The sequence below is a fragment of the Acinonyx jubatus genome, chromosome D3 (assembly GCF_027475565.1).
Source record: "Acinonyx jubatus isolate Ajub_Pintada_27869175 chromosome D3, VMU_Ajub_asm_v1.0, whole genome shotgun sequence".
Taxonomy (NCBI): domain Eukaryota; kingdom Metazoa; phylum Chordata; class Mammalia; order Carnivora; family Felidae; genus Acinonyx; species Acinonyx jubatus.
This window is the reverse complement of record NC_069392.1, coordinates 66,194,182-66,201,463: the sequence shown is the minus strand read 5'-3', so window position 1 is coordinate 66,201,463 and position 7,282 is coordinate 66,194,182. Positions and strand designations below refer to the sequence as shown.

Sequence of the window (7,282 nt, the reverse complement as noted above, 5' to 3'; positions counted from 1 at the left end):
CGGGGGCGGGGCCGGCGGGGGCCGCGCGTGCTGGGGGCGGGGCCCAGGGGCGGAGGCGGCGCTGGGTCCCAGGCGCTGCGCGACCCCGTGAAGAAGGGTCGGGACCGCGGGAGCACCCACAGCCCACCTGAAAGGAACTGTGATTCCAGACTAGGCTGCTGGAGATTACTCGGGGCGGGGTGCAAGCAGGGAGAGGAGGAGGGGCTGTGACACCCCACCCACTGGGAAAGATCGCTCCCAGAAGCTCCAGTGTGAGCGCTGAGCGGCTGGAAGAAATCCGCTTTCGGGAGGTCTTGAAGCAGAGAGAGGGAAGAGCGCCCCGCCTTGGAACAGAAGCTTCCGTTCACTTAGGGAGCTCCAGAGAGCCATTCTTGGGCTGAGCTGAGAGCCAAGGCCCTGGATGCCCCACCCTCCCTCCGAGGCCTCGGATGTGCACCGAAGTTAGCAGAGATGCGGGGGAGCACACGGGAGAGGGTCCCCCACCCACGTGCAAACAACCCGGAGACCCCTCCACACCATCACCATGTTCAGAGCAAGGGGGCCCCTCCTGTCCAGGACCTTAAACCACCCTCAACTACTCTCACATTTCTCTGTGTCCCTTGGTCCTTGCCATGCCCTGCCCCCAGAGGCTACCCTTGCCCAGCACCATCTCGAGAGGAGGAAATGCCACCTTCCCCCCCAAAACAAAACCCAGAGCTGCCCAAGTTGGCAAGGGGAGAAGACTCTGGTGAGGATGGGGCATCGGTGCCGCCACACTTGCTTCCAGGCTTCCACCCAAAATTGGCATAGGACCCGTCCCTTAACCTTCCTGCTTGGCTGAGCGCAGCCTGGCGCATCCACTAAGGCGTGACTGGGGGCGTATTGGCGGGGGGGTGGGGGGGCGGTCAAGGATGATGGAAGAGAAACAGATGGGAATTTTTCTGAATCTAGACCCTCTGCCTTCAGAGACAGAGCTCCTTGGTCAGTTCCTGAGCCACTTGTCTTTCCTCCATGACACACATCCTGGGCCAGCTGGCGAGGGACGGGGGGGGGGGGGGGGGGGGGGGGGGCGGGGTGCACAGCAGGTCCCCTTCTGCCTCCCAAGGCCAATCTCAAGGGTAGGGGAGAGATCCAGAGAACCTCCGGGGAGCACTCACTTTTTCCTCAGAAACTGATATCCCTGCAGGGTGGCCTTGTAGACCCCACAGGACAGTCACTTCAGCCTAGGACACACACACACACACACACACACACACACACACACTGAGCCCAACCCCAGCTGTCAGTTGGAAAGGATATGAACTCTTTCCTTTTCACACAGCCTTTGGCCACGGACATCCCATTTCCCCAGCCCTGCCCCCTCTGCCTGGGCCATTGAGCACAGGGCACCCAGTGGCCAGCACCTCCATCGAGGATGCTAATGGAGCTCCCACCATGTACAAGACCCTGTGTGAGCACTTTGCACTGTCCCGTCCAGCCTGGTGGCCTCCCTCCCCTGCGGGAGCGTAAGAGTCTGCTGTCACTCAAACCTGCCCCTCACCCCTACTCCCCAGCTCCTAGCCTCAAATACCGCCCTCCTTCCTCCGGCGGTTGTTTCCTCACGATTACCACCCAAGTCGCAGTGTTGGCCTGCTGAGGCTGTAACTTGAAAGCTCTGGGTGAAACACGTGCACGGTGTCTTTACCGGTTGGCTAAATCCCACAGCTTGCAGTCGCTTGCATCGTCTCTGTGGACCCTTAGACATGGGGCCTTTGGATAAGAAGTAACTTCCCTGATGATCTGCTTTCTTGGGGAAACTCATCTTGATTTCGGTATTCGGTAACGGGGCAAACTGATTCCGGAAAGGACCAGACTGTAAAGATTTTGGGCTTTGCAGGCCATACAGTGTCGGCTGTAGCTACTCAATTCGGCCCTTGTAGTAAAAGCAGCACAGACGATAGGTAAATAAACAGACATGGCTGTGTTCTAATGAAACCTTATCCACAAAAACAAGCAGGGAGCTGGATTTGGCCCCCAGGCTGTAGATGGCTTATTGCTGATCTCCGCCTAGAAGACGTATCTTGGCATCACGGCTTAATCGAGCAGATGAAACGGGTCCGGAAGACCTCAGTGTGGCCTCAGAGCGTCTGGGTGACGAGGCCAGGTCCAACCCTAACAGCGGGGTGATCCCCAATCTCAGTTTCTTCACTTAAAAATGGGGCTAATCGGGGATGGATGTGACGAGGTACATCAGTCCAGATATCCCACTCTCAGAGGCCCCTGCTGGGGGGGCTGAAATTAGCCATGGGCGTGAAACCCTGGTGAGCACTTTCAGAAACTCGAAAACGCATACACATACACATTGCACACGTCCATGGCCCACTGTGAGCCTGAGCACCATCTGAGGACTGAATAGGGTGGGGGGAGGCAGAGGGTCCTGGCATGACCGGTCCAGGGGCCTGAGCTTGACCTGGTAGGTGCATGCAGAAGCTGAAAATTTGCGGATATTACCACCGGCTTCTTGGCGTTCCTGGAAATAATGGCGAGCAAGCCGAGGGTTTTACGCGGCTCTTGAATTGCTCTGGGACTTCAGCTTCCGCTCTTTCAGCTCCAGCTGGGCCCATTCCAGCTGCGGGGCAGAAAGTCTTTCCGGAGCTGTAGCAGGAGTGAGCGTAGCAAGATCACCTGCTGGTGTGGACGACCTCGGGCACGCGAACGTTTTCGGTACCACTTCGGTAATCACTTCCCGAGAAGCCTGTAAGGGGAGGACGGAAATGGGCAGTCACTTGTCCCCTTCCTCCTCTTTCCCAGGACCTGGTCAGGCACTTCGAAGGCGCTCTATCCACACCGGCTCTTCCAAGAAGCATGGGTCCTTGCTCGCTGTCCCGGGGGCTGGGCCCCTAGAGCCTCAGGATTTGGGCTACATGGGCATCTGGGCACCACTCCAGGGGCCTCTGTGTCATTTCCTGGCTACCTTCAGGCACACAGAGGTTGTTAGGCGGGGCAGGCCTTTAAAGGCCCAGCCTTGCTGGGAGCCCACATAGCATCGCAGGAAAGGTGACAACCTCTCACTGCCCCTCTGTTCTGGGCCAACACACTCATTTCACAGATGAAGAAACTGAGGCCCAGAGAAGGAAGTAGCAAGCCATTCTGGTGAGCAACACCCGTTCCGGATTGTGAGTCTCTCCCCATCGATCACGGCAGCTTCTTACATCAACATTAATTAATTTGCTGCCTTTCCCCTCCCTACTCTTCCATATACCTCTGTATCAAGGGAACAGCTGCTTGGACCCTCTGAGGGGGGGGGGGGGCCTGCAGGGGCTGTTTGCAGAGCCTTGGGGAACCGGACCTGCCCCGCAAGAAGTTGGGGCTCTGTCCTGCCCTCCCAGGAGGCCAGGGCGGGTCCAGCAGTGAAGCAAAGGGAAAGGTTAGGTCAAGAAGGGCAGCCCTCCCAGGCGGGGCCTGCTTGCTCTGCCTCTCCAAGGGGAGGTGGCAGCCACCAAGGGAGCCGGCGGGGTCCAGCCCCCAGGGCCTGGGTGCAATGACCTCATCGGGCATTTCCAGCTTTTATGATCTGCCAGCAAGGCCCTCGAGTGACGCAGGCTGACCTCCCCTCGCTGCCTCTTCCCCCCGGGCTCAATGATCTCAGCCCCGTTGGAATGCCACTGCCTTTCGCACGCCCCTGCCCAGGCCACAGGCCACAAGGCACAGGCTGGGGCACTGAGCAAGGGTCAGAGGGAGTGGAATGGCCACGAAGAGGAGAGGAAGTCAGCAGGTGCGTGGAGGATGTCACCCCAGAGGCCGGGAGACAGAGAGCCCTCAGCCCTGAGGAGATGAGAGAGAGGACTCGAGTGCTCAGCGGTCCCCCAGCCTGGGAATCTCCAAACTGGCCCCACAGGGCACCCCCCCCAGCTGCTGCTCCCTCCCTGTTCACCTTTCTCAGCCCGGGTGTCTCACACAACCACTGTCTCCCTCCACACGAGCCCACAGATGTGACTTATGCCTCCAGCTGACAAACCAGTAGCCTTGAGTTCAAATCCTGGATCGGGCACTTGATAACGGAATGACCGTGGACAAGTTGCTTGCCCTCTCTGAGCCTCCACTCCTGTGGAAAGTGGGACTAACACTACGAGTGTCTTCTTAGGGCCATCGTGAGGCAATCCGTGAGGTAACGCGGAGTGCCTGGCACCCAGGACGCGGAGTAATACAGAAAAGAGTAGTTACTACTGTCATGGAGCAAAGAGAGCAGGCCAGAAGATTCTCGGAGGCTCCCAGCCCTACCTTTGCCCCCCAAGTCAATAGGCGGAGATTCCTGGCAAAGACAGCAACCTGGAAATCAGGTGAGTAAGTGCTGGAACTCCACGAGAAAGGACTCCAAGCGTAAGAAAGGGCAGCAGCGTGAGACCTGAGTGATCGTTGGTCTATCCCATTGGACTTTGGACACTTCAAGAAACTATTATCCCCGTTTTAACAAATGTCACCACTAAGGCTGAGCGTAAACAGCTACTTGCAGTGGCAGAGCCAGTAAAGGACAGACTCAGGGGTTAAACACAGGACTTCACTGCCCAGAGCCCCACTGACTCTACTCTTCTAGGTTCGGGGGCCCAATCGTGCAGATTCGTGTTAATTCAGCACAAAGTAACTGAACACCTGCTCCCCACACGACCCCTATCCAGGCATTGTCTACACACCAGAGAGAAGGAGATGGCTGGGAAGGGCGACTGACACGGAACTCTTGACGTAAATGTCTAAAAGAGAAAACAGGATTTTCTCTGCCAGCTCCCAACGCGGTTCTGAACGCAGACTCCACAGAGAGAACCCAAGATGAACGGGCACGAAACAAAAATGCGTCTGCATTTTCACCAACCTCTAAGTGAAACTTAGCATTCCTTTCCATTAGGAATGTGGCAACAAACCACTATAATAAGGGCAGGATCAGGGACTCTGCGGCCGGCAGAAATCGCCTACGTTTCCATATCATACTGTGATAGTACAGATACCCCAAGCTCTCAGTTCACATTTACTACTCTTGCAGCATTACAGTTTGCTGTCAATCCTGCTGCTAGGCTTCACCATTGAATGTTAATAAGGAAGCGCATTGCTCTTCTGTCACAAACGTCTACGTGTGTTCCGTTATTTTGACGTCCGTCTTTCAGTACAACTGCTTCCTTCTGTAATCTCGTGTGTTTTATTTTATGCATTTAAAAAACAAGATGCTGGTAACGTCCCCAGGCTTCACCAGACTGCCGAGGAAGTTCGTGGCACAGAAAGGCCGGGGACCCCCTGCCCCAGAGTTGTCCTCACGGGGGGGGGGGGGGGGGGTTCAAGGCTGAGTCACTGACCGTTTGTGAGCTGGCACCTGGGCACACAGGAACAGGAAGGGGAAGGCAAACAGCCCCCTTCCTGGGGGGCCACGCAGAAGATCGCATCACTCCATGTGCTCTGTGAGCCAGAGCGTCCTGACGTGGCCACTCAGGGCTAGCTGCAAGGTAAGCACAAGAATAAGGTCCCTAGTGTGGGGACCATGCAAACTCTATTGAATGGAGAGAAAAAAGGAAGGAAGAAAAGGGGGAAGGAAGGAAGGAAGGAAGGAAGGAAGGAAGGAAGGCAGAAGGAAGGAAGAAAGGGGAAGGCAGGAAAAGGAAGGAGAGAGGGAAAGAGGAAAGGAAGGAAGAAGGAAGGAAGGAAGAATTTTCAGTTATATAATTCAGAGTTTTCTCATCTATAAAACTAGGAGGTAGAAACAAACAGTACCTTTTTTGTTGTTGTTGTTGTTGTTGACCAGTTGATGTCTTTTTTCAAAGGAACTCACATAATGCAGACAACAGCAGCGTATCTTGGTTAAGTAAGGCAAGGGACCCAGGGCCCTCTTGGCCGGGCCTCCTGCTTCCTGCCCCTTTCCCAAGGGGGGTCCCTAAGGCACTTCCCGGGAAGCCCCGGGCCCAGGGCAGTTTGCCACTTCCGGTCTGGGTGGCGTCCGAGGCCCCCCGCCTTCCCCCCCACCCCGATGATGCTGTGGGCCTGAGCACAGGTCATCTTCGACATCCAGCGAGTGCTGCGGGCTCTCGCCGAGTAGAGGCTCAAACATGTGGGTGAGATGAGAAGGGCGGGGAAGGGCTGGGGGAAGAGCTACATCGTGAGGACAAAGAATTGAGAGTAGCCAACAATGAGACAGAGAGCGGCAATCCGGCAGGTGCACACCTCTGGGGTGGGAATGCGGAGGCCTCTGCCCGAGGGGCGAGGGGGCAGACGTGGGCGGCAGCAGAAGGTGTTGCTGAGGGCGAGGCGACCAGGCCGGCAGCAATCTGGAGGGACCAGCACCGCCCACACCCAGGGCCTTGCTCCCCGCAGCCACGACCCCCTGGGCTCAAGGCCTTCTGAACGGAGACAGCAGCGGAAACAGAACTTTGTTCTGGAAAACCTGGAATGCTCATCGTGGGGGGGGGGGGGGGGGGACAGTCAAACCAAGGATATCACTTATGTTTTCTTCCACCCTTACTGACCAAGGTCCTCCTCTGTAGCAGGCACGAGGAGAGACTTTCATTCCAGGGAGAAGAAACATTCAAGACACAAATAAACATAGTAAATATATACATGTATAAGCAAACAACTATAGTGACTTTGCTATTGATAAGGAAATAGTTTAATCATAAAACAATAATACTCATTAGCCTTAAATAGCTGCCAAAAAAAAAATCCCACTGGTGGGACTGAGGAGTACCGGTGAATGCAAGAAGAATGTAATATGTGTTGGGATTAATAGACACTCTTTTTCTTATTGAAGCATAATTGACATACAATATTGTTAGTTCCAGGTGTGCAACAGTGATTTGATATTTATAAACATTAGAAAATGCTCGCCACGGTGAGTCTAGTTACCGTCTGTCACCGTATGAAGTTTTTACAACATTATGGACTGGGTTCCCTATGCTGGAAATTACATCCCTGTGTCTTATTTATTTTATAACCGGAAGATTGTACCTCTTATTCCCCGTCTTAATAAACACCCTTTGAAAAGGCAGAATTTTAGAGTCAATCACACTGGTCTCCAGTCTTAAATCTGCCACTGCCAGCTGCGTAACCTTGTATTAAGTCACTTGGACTCCATTTTCTCATCTATGAAGTGCACCCCCCTGGTAAAATCCCTGTGACTCTCCAATGAGATAATGCCTATACCCATTTAACACAGAATCTAATATACTGGGGCACCTGGGTGGCTCAGTCAGTTAAGGGTCTGACTCTTGGTTTTGGCTCAGGTCATGATCTCACCGTTTTGTGAGTTCAAGCCCCGTGTTGGGCTCTTCGCTTACGGCATGGAGCCTGC

The 7,282-nt window shown here is 54.9% G+C and overlaps 1 long non-coding RNA gene across 1 annotated transcript; it reads left to right on the top strand.

Annotated features, from left to right (window-relative positions):
• Positions 1–1,067: 1,067 nt before the first annotated feature.
• Positions 1,068–5,074, top strand: LOC128312321 (uncharacterized). The gene is made up of 2 exons (XR_008291438.1): positions 1,068–3,111; positions 3,949–5,074. It is a non-coding gene; the product is annotated as an uncharacterized LOC128312321 (long non-coding RNA).
• The last annotated feature ends 2,208 nt before the right edge of the window (positions 5,075–7,282 follow it).